The 20,674-nt window shown below is 31.5% G+C and overlaps 1 non-coding gene across 1 annotated transcript; it reads right to left on the bottom strand.

Moving 5' to 3' along the window:
* Positions 1–17,763: 17,763 nt before the first annotated feature.
* Positions 17,764–17,845, bottom strand: TRNAS-UGA (transfer RNA serine (anticodon UGA)). Its single transcript has one exon. It is a non-coding gene; the product is annotated as a tRNA-Ser (tRNA).
* Positions 17,846–20,674: the final 2,829 nt, after the last annotated feature.

Below are 20,674 nucleotides of genomic sequence, written 5' to 3' on the forward strand. Positions count from 1 at the left end.
TTCAGGATATCATCAAATCAGAATGAAGATTGAAGACATTCCGAAAACAACATTTAGAACTCATGAGGGTCATTATGAATTTTTGGTCATGCCTTTTGGCCTTACCAATGCACCTTCAACATTTCAAGGTTTGATGAATTCAATTTTCAAACCATTCCTTAGAAAATTTGTGTTAGTATTTTTTGATGATATACTAATCTACAGCAAGTCTTGGAAGGATCATGTTGAACATGTTGACAGGGTGCTACAACTATTGGAGGAGAAACAATTATATGCAAAAAGATCCAAATGTTTCTTTGGAGTCCAGGAGGTGGAATATCTGGGTCATATTGTATCTCATGAAGGAGTTAAGGTAGACCCTAGCAAAATTAAAGCCATTAAGGAATGGAAAATCCCCACATCCATAAAGCATCTGCAAGGATTTCTCGGGTTGACAGGGTATTATCGCAAGTTTTTTAAGAATTATGGGAGAATAGCAGCACCTCTAACAACATTATTGAAGAAAGATGCATTTCATGGACTCCGGAAGCAACAAAGGCCTTTGAACATCTTAAAGAGGCAATGTGCCAAGCACGGGTCTTAGCTACACCAGACTTCACAAAAACCTTTATTGTGGAATGTGATGCTTCAGGAAATGGAATTGGTGTTGTTCTAATGCAAGATGAAAGACCCATTGCTTTTGAAAGTCGTCCAATCAAGGGAAATTTTTAAGCAAAGCTATTTATGAGAAGGAAATGTTGGCAATACTCCATGCACTTAAGAAATGGCGACCCTACCTAATGGGAAGACACTTCAAGGTAAAAACGGATCATGATAGCCTTAAATACTTTTTAGAACAAAGATTATCCTCTGAAGAGCAACAAAAGTGGGTCACAAAGATGTTGGGTTATGACTTTGAAATCATCTACAAAAAAGGGAAGCAAAATGTGGTGGCAGATGCACTCTCAAGAAAGGATGAGGATGTGGAAGCATTGTTGTGCGTCATTTCTATTATCCAACCAGATTGGATAAATGAAGCAAGGGAGGAATGGAAGAATGACGAAGAAGTGTGGGCACTTATTCGAAAGTTACAACAAGATTCCAGTACGTCTGATACATTTAGCTGGCAAAATGATTCGTTATGGTACAAAGATCGCTTATACCTCTGTAAGAATTCCCAGCTAAAACAAAATATTCTTATGGAATTGCACACTTCTCCCTTAGGAGGGCACTCGGGATTTTTAAAAACTTACCACAGGGTTAAGAAGGAATTTTTTTGGGATGGCCTTAAATCAGATATTCAAAAGTTTGTGGCGGAATGTTTGGTTTGCCAACAAAATAAAGTTGAAACAATTAAGAAACCAGGTCTATTACAACCTTTATCCATTCCAAGCCAACGTTGGGAGGAGGTTTCAATGGATTTTATCACAGGTTTACCCAAGTCTGAGGGAAAGAGTGTCATCATGGTGGTAGTTGACAGACTTACCAAGTATGCACACTTTTGTGCATTATCACATCCATTTAAAGCCAGTACAATTTCTACTGCATTTATGGAAACAATTCAAAAGCTACATGGAAACCCAAAGATTATTGTAAGTGACAGAGATCCCATTTTCACTGGAAATTTTTGGACAGAATTATTTTCTTGTCTTGGTACTCAGTTAGCTCATAGCTCATCTTATCATCCTCAATCTGATGGGAAAATTGAGATAGTAAACAAATTTTTGGAAGGATATCTTCGTTGCTTTGTATCTGATAAACAGACACAATGGGTCAAATGGTTGCCTCTGGTTGAATGGTGGTATAACACTTCCTTCCATATAGCAACAAAAATGACCCCATTTATGGCACTTTATGGGTATCAACCACCATCCATCACATCATATTTAAGAGAAAATTCTAAGGTTCAGGCAGTGGAACATCACATTGAACATCAACAACAAGTCCTCCAACTCTTAAAGGATAACCTCGTGTTGGCATAGAATAGAATGAAACAACAGGCATATCAACATCGCAGTGAAAGAAGTTTTGATGTAGGTGATTGGGTATTCCTATGGCTACAACCATATAAGAAAATGTCCCTCAAGCAAGCTAAGAAGGATAATAAATTATCACCAAAGTATTATGGTCCGTACAAGGTGTTGCAAAAGATTGGTACTATGGCATACAAATTGGAGCTTCCTGCAGCTTCTCGATTGCACCCAGTTTTCCATGTTTCATGTTTAAAGAAGGTTATAGGCGACAAGCTCCCAATTCAAACAATATTGCCAGAACTTGACGAGGAAGGAAAAATTATATTGGAACCGGAAGCAGTCACAGAAACAAGAACTCGAAAGCTACGAAATTGATCAATTTCAGAGTATCTTATCAAGTGGAAGAACTTATCCGCTGAAGATTCCACATGGGAGGATGAGAATTTTATGCAGAAGTATCCAAAACTACTCAAGCGTTGAGGACAACACTTTTTTGAAGGAGAGGGGCATGTTGGGTCCCTATAATACTAGTGCTTACCCCATTACTATTGTAGTTATACCCCTTATTAATATTGTTGTGCCCCTATTTCCCCCATATTGTTATTACTGTGCCCCATAGAATCCCTCTATTGTTATTTTTGTGGCTTTATATTATTATTATTAGGTCAGCTGGATTATATTGTGACTCCTTAGACTCCTATATATAGAAAGGAGGTTTTGTCATTTGAATCATCCAAGAATTATTCATTTATGTAATGTAAAGGAGGTTGGCCCCTCGAAGAGGCTGAATTCTAAGGTGTTGATCTATCTTTTCTATCTTTTCTTGAGCTGGTTTCATAACAATTAATGAAAGAATCAGAAGTTTTCCACACATTTTTGGGTATGATTTTGTGACTTCTCTGTTATGTGTCATTAAATGTTTTCTTCCTTTAAGTATGGTAATGAAGCTGCAGGTCTTTATTTGCTTATGCAAATGAAGTTAAAATCCATTAAAAGAGCACTCCTATACTTGAAGTTCCCACCTCTGCAATTCTTCTAAGTTACAGATAGTATTTTTTGTGTAAGACAACATATTATCTTTAACTTCTTCAAGTGTCACAGATAGTAAATTTTGTGTAAAACAGCATATTCTCTGTGACTTCTTCAAGCTTTCTTCATTCATCATTTATATTCAGCAATCAAATGGAATTATGATATTTTCATGTCACATAATTATTGAGGATTTAAAACCAAATCTTATAGGTCCTTCATTTGAGAATACAACACACAATTAAGTGACAAACAAGTGACAATAATTATAAACATTAATGTCTTAAGCACAATTTCTATATAGCCAGGAAATTGGTTTCTTGAGGTACAACAGAAGGCATAATTCATTACCCTCTGAAAAGTTTCCCCAACGTTATTCAAACCAAAAGGGAGTTTCATATATGCGAATGTGACCCAGGGACAAATAAAGGCAGTTTTAGATTGGTCTTATGGGCAAATATTGATCTGATTATAGTCGGAAAAGCCATCCATAAATGAGAATATTTCACATCCGGCACATTCATCAATTATCTGGTCGATAAAGGGAGTAAGATAGTTGTCTTTTGGACAAACATGATTAACATCCATATAATCAACACACACTCGTATTGTTCCTTGTTTTTTCATGATAGGAACAAGATTAAAAACCCAATCGGTAAGAGGAACGGGGTATATGAAACCAGCATGTAAAAGTTTTTCAACTTCTGCTTTTATGGCAACAACCTTCTTCAGATGAACAGGACGGAGGCGTTGTCGTACTGGCTTGACATCAGGATACATTTTAATCTCGTGTTCAACTATACTAGAATCAATACTTGACATTTCCTCATATGACCAAGCAAATATATTGCAGAATTCACGAAAAAGAGCATGATAAGTTTCAAGTTCTGATGGAGAATAATATTTGTCAACCTGGATGTTTTCTACAATTCCAGGTTTGGTCAAAATATGGATAGAAATGGTTTCTTTGATATCCGATAAGTTTTGTCTGGAATCAACTGTGTTTATAAATACAAAATTTGAAAGGAAATCAACAATTGAAGGGCGATTTAGTTTATTTGGAATATCTTCATTGTGATCTAGAAGATGGGATCGATGATGATAATCTGCCCATGGTTCTTCTTTAGTCATCATTGATTGGATGATTCCTTCATCAGTAGAAAATGTACGTGAAAAAGGATCAGAGGAAGTACCATATTCTAATGAACAATCAGCCCATGCAATCGGTGATGATGGATTTGGATTTCCTGCACAAGCCAAAAGGATTGATTTCTATGCAAGATCAATTGAACTTAGCTGCATTGTTTCATTACGCATATCAACTTCAAAACTATTGGAAATATTCCCTAAGTTAGATGAAGTGGAAGATATCATGTTACAAGGCTCAATGTTTGCAACTTCCGTTGTGTTTGATGGTGATGGTAGTGAAAAGGTGCCCATTAGGGAAGAATCTTCGAAGAGACCTACTCCAATGTTCTGAAGAGATAGTGGAGGTCTGTGAACTAATAGAACGCTTGCAGTTTCTTGTGAACTAGAGGCGAAGAAAGTGAGTTGATCAATTACTGTGATTCTGCCTTTATGAGGGAAAGTGATCATATGAAAGTATGTCGAAACCACAACAGCCATAGCATAAACCCATGGTCTTCCTAGTAAAATATTGTAGTCAAGGGGTTCGTAAACGGCCTCAACTTCAACAGTTATAGTTTTTCCCCTAGTTCTATCTACATGTTTCTTAAAATTCCACAAGGTGTATAAGTGTGACCATCAAAAGCTTTTAACATCGTAGGTGATCATGACAAAGGCGGTGAGCCAAGTGTTTTCCAGCAATTCATCGACATGATACAAGTAGATGCACCTTTATCAACAATGGTTCGGTTAATGAGGTGATTTAAAGCATTTACTCTGATCAAGAATGCTAACTGTGTCGGTAATTCTGGCGTATAACCCACATGGTTAAAATTCTGAGATTAGAATCCGTTGGATCAATTCCACCAATTGCTGACAATAAATCATGCTTTTGGGAGGGACAATTTTGAAGCACCTCAAGCATCGACATAGCAGAAGGTGATTGAGCCAAATCTTCTACTATGTTATAATTTTGTGTTGCTCGAGCTCGAAGGTTGAATGTAGATTTATGAACAACTCCCTTTGGTGGTTTTATTGTTAACTCTGGTGCAATGGGTGGTGGAATAGAATCAAACGAAGTCGAAGTCGAAGTATTGGGTTGATCTGTAGAAATAAACGTATAAATACTATTCTACCAAAATCAATTGTTTCTAATCTGCATAATGGAACTCCCGTTAGAGTATTCTTCAATGTTTTGATCCTCAACTCTTCATTGTTGAGAGAAAAACAAATCCTCATCAACTACAAGAAATAATTCACTTATATAGATTATTCTATCAAGTGCAATGATATTGCTTCTGTGCGTTAGGCAATATGAGTCTTTTCTCTTCTTCTCGTTTCCATGTTCTATTAGTTCCTTATATAAAACCACCTACAATATACCAAAAAAAAATAATCGAAGAGGAATAGTTCAAAGAATAATTTGATCAGAACTTTCATAATTCACAAAAAAGTTATGAACAATACATCCATTTCCATTTCGTAAGAAAGTAGAAGACAAGTTTAAAACATAAGAAACATGATTTAATCCACCTTATGTGTTATGTCATATCCTTCTTTAATTCTTTCTTGCTAAACTTAAAATGTCATTATGAGCTATGACATCAACGCAAATTTTTCATGAGCTAAACTCAAATAATAAACCATTTATTACGAACCTTTTGTTTTTTATCCTATTCATAAATCATATAATCTAAAAAATTAATGGCTTCAAAATAAACTTTGAAATCATTAATAATATCCATTTTTATTTATGATTTGCATCAATTTGCATCCCTCTAATGATGGAGTTAGATCAAACTTCTCTCAAACTTCTCTTTATGTCTATGTTAACTTCTTCTTATTTTAGAGGAAACAAAAAATTGTCAACATTGTCAATACAAATTTTAGATTTCACAACAAACAGAAAGACCACCATAGTTACATTTATAAGTAAAACATTATTCACTACCATAAGAGACCAGTTTTATAGGAAATAAATTGATAAAAAATATCATATTTATATGTACAAATTTTATTCACTACCATAGAGTATCAAACATACCACAAGAGATGTCTTTTACAATCTCATCTTAAAAACGATAAAAAAAAATTAAAACGATTATATTTTCATAGATTAAACAGTAATTAATATAACTTATTTAGTTGGTTTTAGTGTAGAAGTTTTTAACTGAAGTTAAAACATTTTTAAAGTTTAGCATTCTTACTAGAAGTTTAGCCAACGATTTTATAACTTGGATGGAAAAGATGGTTGATGCTTTAAAGTCAGAAGAAATGTCTTTTACATTTTCATGAAAAAGAAAATACTTATTACTATTCCAAAAAAATACACTTGAAAAAAAAAATTAACAATATGTTCTCATGTTTCAAAGTAAGGAAGAGGTGTTTTACAATCTCATTTAAAAACGACAAAAACCAACTAAAACAATTATATTATTATGGATTTAACAGTAATTAACTAAAATTTATTTAGTTAGTTTTAGTCTAGACATTATTTATGGATTTAACAGTAATTATAAAAAATTATTTAGTTGGTTTTAGTCTAGACATTATTTGTGGAAGCTAAAACATTTTGAAAGTTCAAGTGTTCTTACTATAAGTTTAGATGGAAGAGATATTTGATAGGTTAAAGTTGGAAGAAATATATTTTAAAAGAAAATACTTATTATTATTTCAGGCATTAAACTATGATACAGAAAATGATATTTGAAAAAAATGTTTTAACCGAGATTTTTTCTTAATCCTCAAAACAAGGTCAAGCATACCCATACCCTTTAAATTTGATCATTGAGATTTTTTCTTAATCCTCAAAACAAGGTCAAGCATACCCATACCCTTTAAATTTGATCATTGAGAAGTTGCAAAATTTAAACAAAGAGGTCATTCTTGGACGATGACATCTATGGCTAAGCATAGTTAGCAATGTTCAATAGTAATAGGCGCAAAATCTAATATATTCAATACCATGCTTCAAACTCATTATTCTATAATCATGAGAAAAAAACACATCTCTACAGTCTATTATAACACCCACATTCAGTGACTCTTGAACATCAAAAATTCAAATAACTAAAAGTTATGTAATTTAATGGGTTTTTGTAATGGTAATAAGTTTTTTAGGTTGTAATATTAATATTAAATTATAATAATAGGATTAATATATTATAATAATAATAATAATAATAAAATTAGTTATAATATAATATAATATAATATTTATTTTTATTTTGAATATTGAATATTAATATTATTATTAACCATATTAAATATTTGATGATAATAATAATTAGTTATAATATAATATAATATTTATGTTTATTTTGAATATTGAATATTAATATGATGACGATGATGATGTCTATCAGACGTTATGAAAGTAAGAGATTAATTGTGACTCTTCAATATGTTATTTCTATGATCAAAGAGAAGGGAAAGAAGTGTTCTTGCATCGCTATAGTTTTGTTAACTTAACAAATCAAGAAGATTGGTGGTGGGACAAATCTTTTGGAAATAAAAACATATGTGAGTTAAAGCCAATCATTATAGTATCTTATAACTATAATAATATACAATATCATTAGAGGAAATTTCAGCCTAAAAGTGCCCATGAAATTTTCAGCAAATCAAAATCCTTTAAATTTAAAAAGAGGTCATTAGAGAAATTTTGACATCTAAAATGGGCCTCCTAAAAAAATGTAGAGCCAAAATAAACTTTATAAGAACCTATAGGATTTAAGATGATAATGTCAACCATGGGGGATGATTCACCATTTTTGGAGTAAAAAAGTAAAAGATTAAAAAATAATAAAATAATAAAACTACTTTTTCAACTTGTAACTTCAACTTATTTCCCTAAGGTTTTACTCAAATTTCAAATGGAAGTACTTGTTGGATGCAAAATTTAATTCCTCATCAAAGGAGTACCCATCAGGGAAAATTTTAGGGGTTAATATTTGTAGGTGAGCAAATTTTGCATGCTTTTTGAGAAAAAATATTCATTAATTTCCATTTTTTCTAAAATGATTCGCCCAAATTTTATAGTAAAAAATAGTTTTACCGTAAGTATCAACAATATTTTAGAGAGACAATATAAAATTATTAGAAATTATAATAATTTTACAAAAATATTGCCAAACATTTTATAGTTTGTGCATTAATAACGAGTAAGTTTGCATATTAATAACTAGTAAGATTCACCAAGGTTTCTAAATTTTAAGATAAACTTTCGCCCTTAGAATTTTCCCTGGTACCCATGTTGCATACTTTCGATGGACCCTGCTACACAAAAAATGAGAAATACATGAAAACGTGATTACAATCACGTTTTTTATGTATTTCTCATTTTTGCATGCAACAAAGCCCATCGAAAGTATGCAACATGCATACTCTTTGGATGAATAATCAAATTCTGCATCCAATGAGTATTATCACTCAAAATTTGAGTAAACCAATAGGGAGATAAGTTCAAAATACAAGTTGAAAAATAGTTTTCTATTTTTTCCCTCTAAAATTTGATAATGTAATCTAATATTATTTTATGATTTCCACTATTATTTTATAATTTCTTTAGGAGGTCCATTTTAGACCTCAAATTTCCCATAATTAGTATATGTAAATATTTTGGAGGGAAAAGAAGAAAAAGTATTTTTTTAATTGTATTTTTCGCTTATCTCCTTATAGGTTTACTCAAATTTCAAATATGAGCACTTATTAGATACATAATTAAATTTAAAATCCAACAAGTACCTATTATGCTTACTTTTGAGAAGACCTGCATTCTCAAAAAACGAAGATATATTTAAAAAATGTGTTAAATACACATTTTTAATGTATCTTCAAATTTTATTAATGTGGGTCTTCTCAAAAGTATGCATAATGAATACTCTTTGGATGTGGAATTTAATTCCGCATCCAACGAGTATATACACTTGAAATTTGAGTAAACCTATGAGGAGATAACCCAAAAAAAAAAAAATTTCTTTCCCCTCCAAAATTCAAAACTCTTATTTTATTATTTTAACTATTATTTTATTTTTTTCCTTAGGAGTCTACTTTTAGACCAAAATTTCCTTTAATGTAACGTCAAATATAATATTAGTATTAAATATTATATTATATTATTAATATTAATATTAATATTAACAATATTTTGGTTTACGATGAACCACATTGGTTGGGTCGAAATGCGTCGACAAATGAATCTTGATGTGATTTTCACCGAAAAAGATTTCTCAGAAACTAGATATGGATCATAGAAGCCTAAATTCAATCAATATTAATATTAATTAATAATCATATCAATATTAAATATTACTAATATTATGTCGTACTTCAACATTTTTCTTAAAATTTTGCATAATATTAGATGTTCAACAAAATTTCCATATAATTTGAATACCTTTGGATAAATATAATTTACTAAATTTAATATAATATTAAATTTAATATTTTATAATATATATTAAAATATATATTAATAACATAAAATTAATATCCATATATTAATATATTAGAATAAAGATATTTATTATAATATTACATTTAATATAATATAATATTATATTATAGAATGAAGATATTTATTATAATATTACATTTAATATAATATAATATTATATTATATAATGCATAAATATTAGTGTTTGGCATTATGGATATTAATATTAAATTATATCCATCTTATAACACAGTTAGAGGTGAGGGAGAGAAACTAAGGAAGACAAAGAGGACTTCAGAGAGAGAGGGAGGGAGAAAGAGATGGAGGTGGAGGAGAGAGAAAGAGAGATGGGTGAAAGAGGGAGAGGGAGATATAATTTATTCATTGAAATATATGCATTGATTTCAATGTAGATGTTGATTCCTAAGCCTATGTGATTGAATACACTAGGTGCATTTATTTTAGTGTAGATGTTGATTTCTAATCTTATTTGATTGTGTGCACTAGATGCATTGATTTCAGTGTAGTTGTTGATTTCTAATCATGTTTGATTTTTTAAAATAGATGCATTGATTTCAATGTAGATGTTGATTTCTAATCCTATTTGATTACTTGCACTAGATACATTGATTTCAGTGTATATGTTGATTTCTAATGCTATTTGATTGCTTGCACTAGATGCATTGATTTTAGTGTAGATGATGATTTCTAATTCTAGTTTAATTCTTACACAAAATAAATTGATTTCAATGTAGATGTCGATTTATGATTTAATGTAACTAGATGTGTGATGTACATTAATTTGAAAGTAATTAGATTAATAGTATCCATTGATTTCATTGTAATCATAAAAAAAATATTGACTATGTGCCTTGATTTATGTGTTATAATAATTCAACCTTAAATCAAATACTTGAATTCTCATCTTAAAATAAAAGGTTCACATACTTGAAATTTTTTCTTCTTGAAATCATAAACTATTTGTAATTGATTATATCTTTACTATTCCCATTTTCCATCTTTCAACATTGTTAGTCACTTTCCATTCAAACAAGGTAATAGAAAACAACTACTATTGAAACTTACTTAGGGTTCAACACTCCATAAGTCAAAATGATTGACTTTAGAGAAAGCTACTACTAATATTACTAATATTTGAGAGTGAGAGAGACAATGCATGGAATTTACTACAATAGTACGAGTTAAAGATTTGAATGGTTTATGATTTCAACATCCCTTTTCATAAGATCCATATGAAAATATGGCAAAACTAGCAGGTGTGAAAATAAGAACATTAAAAGAAAATAGTTTCATATTGATAACAATGCAAATTATTTGTAATTTACTACATTCTTATTATTCACATTTTTTATCATTCAAAAGTGTTACATTGTCACTTTGCATTCAAAAATTTTATTTCACCATTCAAGTTATTAACAAATTCTATCATCTAAATGAACTAAGATAGCTGACAAAATTTAAAATCAAATTCACCAGATTAATATTTTATATATTTAGCATATTTAAAATAATTATAATAACTAGATGTTCAACAATTTTCCATGGCCGCACATGACTGAAACCAACCTATATACATTTTAACCCTGAATCTATCATGCGTCCAAAGGGATCAAATCTCTCGAGGTGCAAACCTTTTTCTCTTGAGGTGCAAATCTTTCCTCAAATTTTGCACAAAAAAGAGGTTTGCACCTTGAGAGATTTGATCCATCTCGATGCATGATATATGTAGGGTTAAGATGGATCTAGGTTGGTCATAAAGATAAACTCTACCTCATAATGACTAATAATCATAACAACTACACATTGTGACAAGTAGAAGTTACATATTTCAACATCCAAAAAGATGCAATTACACACAAAAGAATAAGAAATAAGCATTATAATAATATTAAATCATTTTATCAAACATATAAAAAAATATATAATCAACATTTTTATATTTTGGAACACAAAACCTTGTGAAAATACTTATTAACCAAAGACTATGTATACCACGTCATTTAAAACCAAATCACTTAATTATAAATAAATTAGACAATGTTAACTAAATATAATAACAACATACACAAATACAAAATACAAAATGTAATTTAAAATATATATGTATAAATTATTGAGAGATATAGGACTAAGGGACTTTGTGTATTATTTCTTCCTCTTTTTTCATTTTTTCTTCCAATGATTCTTCCTCTAATCTTATTTCCTTCTCTTGTGGGGTTGTTAAGCTTACCCAAAAAAGAGGTGTCATTTTTCATAATTGAGAATGTGTTTTTTGTATCCCTAGAATCTTTTGTTGCTAACCCAAAGGTTATATTGTGGTGAGTCTTTGGATTTTCGAGATTTACTTCCTCTTGTTTTTCAAGGATTTGGAATCTATTACTATTGGGATTGGATGGTTCAGATAAAGCTTTCTTTGTAGGTTGAGTTCCCTTAGGCTATGGCTTCTTGCAAAAAACACATACAAGTTAAATGCATCTTTCTCATTATTGTTCTAGAAGGGTTGAGCCTACTACAAAGAAGGTTTTGATTCTTGTATACTCGGACAATTTTTGGCATAGTCACCATACTCATGGTAAGTATTGCATTTAAATTGAAGTTGACCATGATGAAGGCCTTGAAAGTGGCTCCAATCATCCATATCGAGCTAAATTTCTTATGGAAAGCCTTTTTGTAGGTCTACTTCCACACAAATTCTACAACTATCATATTCTCGTTTTATCTCCACTTTGCCAATGAAACAACCTAAATTGTCTCTAATAGTTTGAGTAGTTTTATTGAAAAAAAATCATGTTTAGGTGTAAAATCCTAACCCATATGGAGGAAACCAATATTTCCATATATAAGTCAAAATCAATCATCGAAAAATAAATAAATAAAACACAATTCCCTAATACCCTTTAAGTATGTGCTTGATTTGAAAATATTCTCTCTCTTCTTTACTATGAAATATGGATCCAACAGAAAACATTAGCATAGTGAATAAAATAAATGGATAAGATAAAGACCAATCTTTCTCACGAATTATGAAATGCATGGACTGCATCAGGAATAGGTCTTTGAATAAATACTAATGTTTCTTATGAATTATGAAATTATTAAACTGCGTCACAATTTTCCTTGTTCAATTTTTTCTCGTGAATTATAAATGCTCAAATTGGGTCATAGGCTTGTGAATTTTCCAATTAATTCTTGTTCGTGGAGAATTATATCATTTTGTTTATATTTTAGAGTTTAGAATCCCATATCGGGTGATCGAGGATGGGATAGAGTAGGACTCAGGTTGAGGTACTTGTCACCCCACTCCCTCATTAAACACAATGGTATTTCCACCTCTCCCCATGAAAAATATGTGTACTAGGAAGGGAATACTATGATTAACAAAAATCCTAGGCATTAGATTGACTCCAACTCCTCCTGCATGTGCTCTATGGTTGAGTAATTTGATAGGTAGGTTTGGGAAGCTTCTCCATTATGACATATGGTTTCATGATGACGACTTTGGTTTATTTCAATTATTTCATTCCCATTTCAGGGAGGCTAGATTTATTTCTAAATTCTTTTTTTGAGCCTTGGAAACTTAGACTTTGCCTCCTGTAACACTGGGTTTTATCTCATAGTTTCTAGAGGGAAATTCCAAGGCCCCTTGGCTTTTGGTCTTCCTAGATCTCTTAGTTTATGATATCACTCTATTTATCCCCTTTCCATCTCGTCAGTCTGTCATTGTTCTACTACCTATCATGGTTTTTTTTTGGTTTTGAGCTAAGTCAAAATGCTTTATTGTCCTTATAATGCAGGATTTAAAGAAAATGACATATTCGACAACATGGGATTTTTTCTAATGATTTTTTACTCATTGGCTAGGATCCTCTCTGGTACGTGAGAATCTTGGATGTGACATACAATATATATGTGTGATAATTGGCTTCTTAGTTTGAGTACAAGCCACTTCATAGACAAAATCTATTTTGGGTGGTGAGGTACTCACACTGGAAATCTTTCATAAATGGAAAACATTGATGGGTGTGTTGTTTTCTTTGAGTTGAAGAAATCACACTTGAAACATATTTTAGGCATACATATTCCTCCTTGGGATTAAACCATGATATTTGTGGGGATCAAACCTCCACACGCAACAATTAGACCACAGGTTTAGGGACTGGTAGGTGCCTTCTTATATTCAACTTGGTTTAAAGGGACAAAGTCTTACAAATCCCTTTCTCCAACTTATATACTTTTTTCCAATCGTGGGCAGAGTGGTCCCTTGCCTCATCGAAAACAATCATGACCAAACAAAGGGCTCATTCTCAGAGTGGTGTTGGTGGTATAATCTCAGTTGCTAGATTGTGGGCTTATGCACAAGCCCAATCCTTCTAAAATTGGTAGTATTGCATCGAGAAGCACTCTACAACCCAGTATAGGGTAGATATCACGTAAACATGTAAACACGTAAATACGTAAACATGTAATGTTTAACATTTAACACATTATGGGGGTAGATCTCAAGCGTAGGAAAGTAAACATGTAAACATGTAAACATTTAACATGTAATGTTTAACATTTAACATTTAACATTTTTAATCTAATGTTGGCCCTATTTAGAAATCAATCTAATTATTATTATGTATAAACATAATATAACTTTAAAATATAAAGAGGTTTACAAACACTCAAAAAATAGGTATGGTAAATAAATAAAAATAAAAATAAACCAGAGATATGGTAAATAAATAATACATATTTTTATACTTATTCCATAGGTATGGTAAATAAATAAAAATAAAAATAATCTAGATGTATGGTAAATAAATAAAACTTCCTTTTATATTTACTCCATAAACCATGTTATATTTATGAAAACTCAAAAAAAAAGTTTTATTTAGATGAAGCCTATGGGCCAAATACCATGGTAAATAAAAGAGATATGATTAATAAATAAAAATATAAATAAATTAGAGGTATGGTAAATAAATAAAACATATTTTTATATTTACTCCATAAACCTATTTATACTTATGTACATTCAAAAAAGAGGTTTTACTTAGGTGAAGCCTATGGGCCAAATACCATAAGTCAAATTATTATTAATACCATGCAAAAAAAACAGTATTAACCCTAATAGTAATATTAAATTATTATTATTATTATTATTATTAAATAATCTAATATTAATATTATTAAATTTAATAACTTTGGATTAATACAATATTTAATTTGTTATATTATAATATATCATTATATATATTCACTCTAGACATATATGGGAGGGAAGAACAAAGACATAGAGTGATAGAGGTGGAGAGATAGGGGTAGTGACAAGCGAGAGATGGAGATAAACTAAAGGAGAGGGGAGAGGAGGAATGAAGAGAGAGAGAGAGAGAGAGAGAGAGAGAGAGAGAGAGCGAGAGGAGTGAGAGAGGTAGAGAAGGGTAAGAGAGGGAGAGGGAGACACAAAGATGGACTGGGGAGAGAGAGAGAGGTTGGAGAGAAAGGGAGAGAGAGAGAGAGAGAGGAAGGATGAGAGAGAGCTGTATAGAGGGAGGGATAGAGAGATGGATTTGGAGGGGGAGAGAGGGATGGAAGAAGAAAGACATAGACAATGAGAAGTGGAACGAAAGAGGGAGTGACAAGGGAGATATGGAGAGAGAGAGTGTATGTTTAGGGGTGAGATAAAGAGACAAAGAAGGAGAGATGGAGAGAAGGGAGAGAGGGAGAGAAAAGGAGAGAGGGAGGGATATAGTAACATATTGGAGAGAGAGAGAGAGAGAGAGAGAGAGAGAGAGAGAGAGAGAGAGAGTGATGGGGGTAGAGAGAAGGAGGTAGGAGAGAAAGGGAGAGAGAGGAAGGAAAAGAGATGGGACTTGAGAGAGAGGGGGAGAGTGATGGGGGAAGAGAGAGGATTGGAGGGAAAGGGGGGGAGAGAGTGATGGGGAAGAGAGAGGGAGGTAGGAGAGAAAGGGAGAGAGTGGAATGATGAAGAGAAAGGAGGAGAGAGGGAGGCATAGAGAGATGGATTTAGAGGGGGAGTGAGGGAGGTAAGACGAAAAACAAAGAGTGACATGTGGAGAGAGAGAGGGAGTGACAAGTGAGAGATGGAGAGAGAGTGTGTATGTTTGGGGGTGAGATAAAGAGACAAATAAGGGGAGTTGGAGAGAATAAAGGAGAGAAGGAGAGAGGGAGGGATATAGTAACAAAGTTGGAGGGTGGAGAGAGAGGATGTGAGAGAGTGGAGAGAAGTAGGGATAGAGAGATTGAGTTGGAGGGGGGAGAGAGGTAATAAGAAATAAATAAAGAGATAATGGTGGAGAGAAAGAGAGGGAGTGATAAGGAATATGGAGAGAGAGGGAGAGAGGACAATAGGAGGGAAGAGAGATAGAAGCAAGGGAGAGTGAGAGAAGGGGAAGAGATAGAGAGAGGGAGAGAGAGAGAGGAGGAGGAGGGATGAATAGATTGATAGATCAAAGAAAGAGAGTGTATATTTTGGGGGTGATATAGAGAGATAAAGTGAGATAAAGATATAGATGGAAGGTGAAGAGAGGGAAGAAGAGAGAGATGGAGAGAGGGAGGGAGGGACATAGAAATTGATAGATATGCAGTGAGAGAGTATGTGTGTTTGGGGTGATGAGATAGAGAGACAAAGAAGGAGAGATGGAGGGATATATAGATATAGAATGGAGGGGGGCGAGAGGGAAGAATATTTCTTGCGCTAAATGCATTGATTTTAATGTAGATGGTGATTTCTGATCCTATTTGATTGCTTGCACTAGATGTTTTGATTTTATTGTAGATGTTAATTTCTAATGATATTTGGTTGCTTGCATTAGATGCACTGATTCCAATGTTGATGATTTCTAATCCTATTTGATCTTTTGCACTAAATGCATTGATTTGAGTGTAGATGGTGATTTCTAATTCTATTTGATTGCTTGCACTAGATGCATTGATTTCAATGTAGATGTTGATTTCTAATAATTTGATTGTTTGCACTAGATTCATTGATTTCAATGTAGATTATTTCTAATCCTATTTGATTTCTTGCACTAAATGCATTGATTTCACTGTAGATGATGATTTCTAATCCTATTTGATTTCTTGCAATAGATGCATTGATTTCAGTGTAGATGTTGGTTTCTAATCATATTTGCTTACTTGCACTAGATACATTGATTTGAGTGTAGATGTTGATTTCTAATCCTATTTGATTACTTGCATTAAATGCATTGATTTTAGTGTAAATGTTGTTTTCTAATCTTATTTGATTACTTGCATTAGATGCTTTGATTTCAATGGAAATATTGATTTTCGATTTGATGTAATTGTGATGTACATTGATTTTTGTGTTATAGTAATTCAACCTATTAATATTGGAGAACAAGAGAGACAAGGTATGATGTTTACTACAACAACTCAAGCTAAAGATTTAAATGGTTTACGTTTTCAATTTTCCTTTTCATATAATCGATATGAAAAAATGGCAAAGTAACAAGGGTGGCAATAAAAATAATAGAAGAAAATAGTTTGAGATTAATCATAATGAAAATTATTTGTAATTGAATACATTCTTATTATTCACATTTTCTATCATTCAACACTATTACATTGTCACTTTGCATTCAAAATTTTTATTTCATCATTTTTCATCATTAAAGTTATTAACAATATTTATCATCTCAACAAATTGAGGTAACTAAGCAAATTTAAAATTAAAATGATGAGATTAATCTTAGACATATTTAGCATATTTAAAATGATTATATTAATATTAGATGTATTTACATATTATTGGCAAAATTAATCATATATTTGATAGATTTTCCTTGGCCACACACGATTGAAACTAGCCTAGATCCATTTTAACTCCAGATCTATCAAGTGTCGAGAGGGATCAAATCTCTGGAGGTGCAAACATTTCCTCAAGTTTTGCATTTAAGAAAGAGGTTTGCACCTCGAGAGATTTGATCCCTCTTGTGCTTGATAAATCCAGAGCTAAGATAGATCTAAGCTGGAATAAAATTTCTATTTTTAAAAAATATACATATTTTAAATTATGTATTTATACAAAATAATCAAACTTAATATGACAAAATAGTTAAGTTTTATATCATTTAAAAAATATAAATATTTTTAATTATGTATTTCTACAGAGTAATCGAACTTGATACGACAAAATAGTTAACGAAAGAGTGAAAGAACACATTAACGCGTCGACAGCAGGGTTCGAACCTGCGCGGGCGTAGCCCAACAGATTTCAAGTCTGTCTCCTTAACCACTCGGACATATCGACAATCACGCTTTTGATGAAAAACATATGGAAATATAATAGAAATCAGTTTCTCCGTATCCATTAAATATCAAATCATATCTTTTCAGCCGATTCGATCTCAATTTTTTTAGTTGTACATTTCAGTTTGGAAAAGTTTGTTGAACGTAATATTACTTCCCATACCTGCTTATTTTCTTTCTGGATGTGCTTTGTCTTCTTTCAAAGGTTGCAGGAACAATGGCGTGACTTCACATTTTTCTGTGTTCCCTCAAAGATTTTACAACAAAGGCGTTCGTCTTTTCTCTTTGACATGGTGGCGGAATTGAGCATTTTTCTTTCCTTCAAACATTGCAGCAACAATAGTGTAGACAGAGGCTGTCCATGTGGATGCCCGTTACCTCCATGCTTCGTTCGTTTGGATGTAGAGAAAGCACTGATCTTTTCCGCCGCCGACCGATTTTAAGGTTTCATTTCCCACGTTATACTATTTGTCAAATTGGCGGGTCATTACGAAATTTGACCGTTTATGTTTTCTTTTGGGTATGATTTAGTCGTTTTATGTTTCTATGTTGTTTTAAAGATTTGGTTGTAAATTTTTGGTTATTTCTTTATTGTTTTAAAGATTTGGCGGTAAATTTTTGTTTCTTAGTGTTTTTTTGGACTAATCGCATGTTGTTTGCCTTTTTAATTATCTAATATGATTTATTATTTAATTTTTAATTAATTTTTATATTTTTAATATTTAAATATATTGGTGATTGAAAATATTTTTTTATTTAATTTTAAATGCCAATTTTTAATTCTATAGTAAAATTTCAAATAAACTACCTATTTTCAATTAAAATTGGAATATTATTTATTGTCAACGTTTGAAAAAAAAATTGGAATCTTTTGTTATTCATTTATGTTATTTTATTTTTGTGTAGAATAGTTCATAAAATCAAGACATAGTTAAAAATAATTTCAAAGACTTTTATAGCGAATATCTAATGTCCTCTCTATATTGCGTGGTTATAGTTTTTAGGTTTTATTAGTGATGGATCTTTTAAGATAATTTATATTTAATTTGGATTAGAAAAACGATTTAAATTGGAGGATTTATTTTCTTTTAAGATTAGTGTGAGGATTTATTTTCTTTTAAGATTAGAGTGATATTAGTCTAGTTTGAGTTAGAAAAATAGATTGATATTTTTAACTAATTGAAGGTGGATATTACATAGCAAGTATGTTTGATGAAGAGTTAATAACTGGATGGGAATGTTGCTAAATCATTGGGTCATTGAAAGTGATTTCACATTATGCCTCTCAAATAGCGCTAATGTACATACTAGATAAAATTTTCCCTAATAAAAGTGAAATCTTTGACAAATTTCAAGCCAACGTTGTCACATGATGCTCCTTAGATGGTGTATTGTCACCAAGAGGGACTTCTGCCTTATCCGAGTAATTATACGATAGTTGTTACCATCAACTCAACACCGAGTAAGTTTTCTTAACATGCACAATTTAGAAGGATTTGAGAGGCAAGATGTAAACAAATGTTTGTAGGCAAAGATGGCCCTACGTCAAAAGGCAACTTATTTGTAATCCAAATTCTCTTTCCAAGTTTCATATTCCACTTTCAATGGTATTTCATTCAAGAAGCATCTCACAAACTACAATACACCACAAATCCTTTAATAGGCAGACAAAGTTCTATTTCTTCTCTCTAAAGACATGAAATGATATTAATTCAGTGCATTCCCAATGGATTCCAAAGATTCAAGGCCTCAAAAATGCATGGGGAATTTTGGAACTCAAGCACAAATAGAAATATAAAAGAACATCTTTATAGAGGAATAAAAAGAAGGGAACTAAAGTTTCATACAATGTTTATGATTATTCATAAACCAAGTGTCCAAATGAGAAATCACATTTTTATTCTCAACTGAATTAAAATCCAATGAGCAATCTTCGAGAACAAGGGAAAATATAAACATCAACTTTCCATAAGGGTTTCTAAGTTTAGGCTACCCACTTGTGAGTTTTGAAAGCCACAATCAAAGCTTATTAAGTCTACAACTCATATCAATTTTTTGCTAAATTTGTAGTTATTTTTAGCTCCATCCTTAAGTAAATGGAGGATTTTACTACTCATTACACTTGAGCACAATTGGCTACAAATAATTAAAAAGGGTCCTAGTGCTATATGTTGTCATTTCTTTAAAAGACTTACGGGCCCACTAAAAAAGATGACTTCCCGTAGGGAAAAATGTAGGTGTAACTCTAGTTGCAATAGATTATCACTCCAACCCACCCTAATCAACATATATTATTTATTAGCATCCATGATTGGATGTTACAAGTTCTTGAGTTGGCATTGTTGTCGAATCCTAGTTAGTCATTATGAAAGTAAATATGTCTTATGTTCTGTGTAGCTATTAATTTGTTAAATATGACGTGTAAACACAGTACTACATGGAAGTGTGGTTTGAGACATTTTTTCAAGGTAAATTTATAGTATCATTGCTAACTTTGCCTTTTTTTTATTTATAGTTATAATTAATTGTTTGACTTGAATTCCTAAATAGTAAATCTTTCATGAAAAAAAGAAAAAAAATAAGAAACCAAAAAATAGTTAAATTTATAAATCATTAATACAAAAAACCAATTAATATCATTAATCAATTTCCAATTACCTACTAACCAATTTTTTAATTAAATTAAATTATAAATTCATAAGTTAAAATTATAATAATTGAAATTACAACTTTAATCTCCTTCATTTTATTATAAATTAAAAAGCATGATCCAAAAATGAATTCCTTCGCACAACCCAACAAAAATACAATTTTATACTTTCATTTTGTT

Source organism: Pinus tabuliformis, chromosome 3_1 (assembly GCF_031772625.1).
Source record: "Pinus tabuliformis cultivar Carrire ecotype Pingquan chromosome 3_1, CPIR1, whole genome shotgun sequence".
NCBI lineage: Eukaryota > Viridiplantae > Streptophyta > Pinopsida > Pinales > Pinaceae > Pinus > Pinus tabuliformis.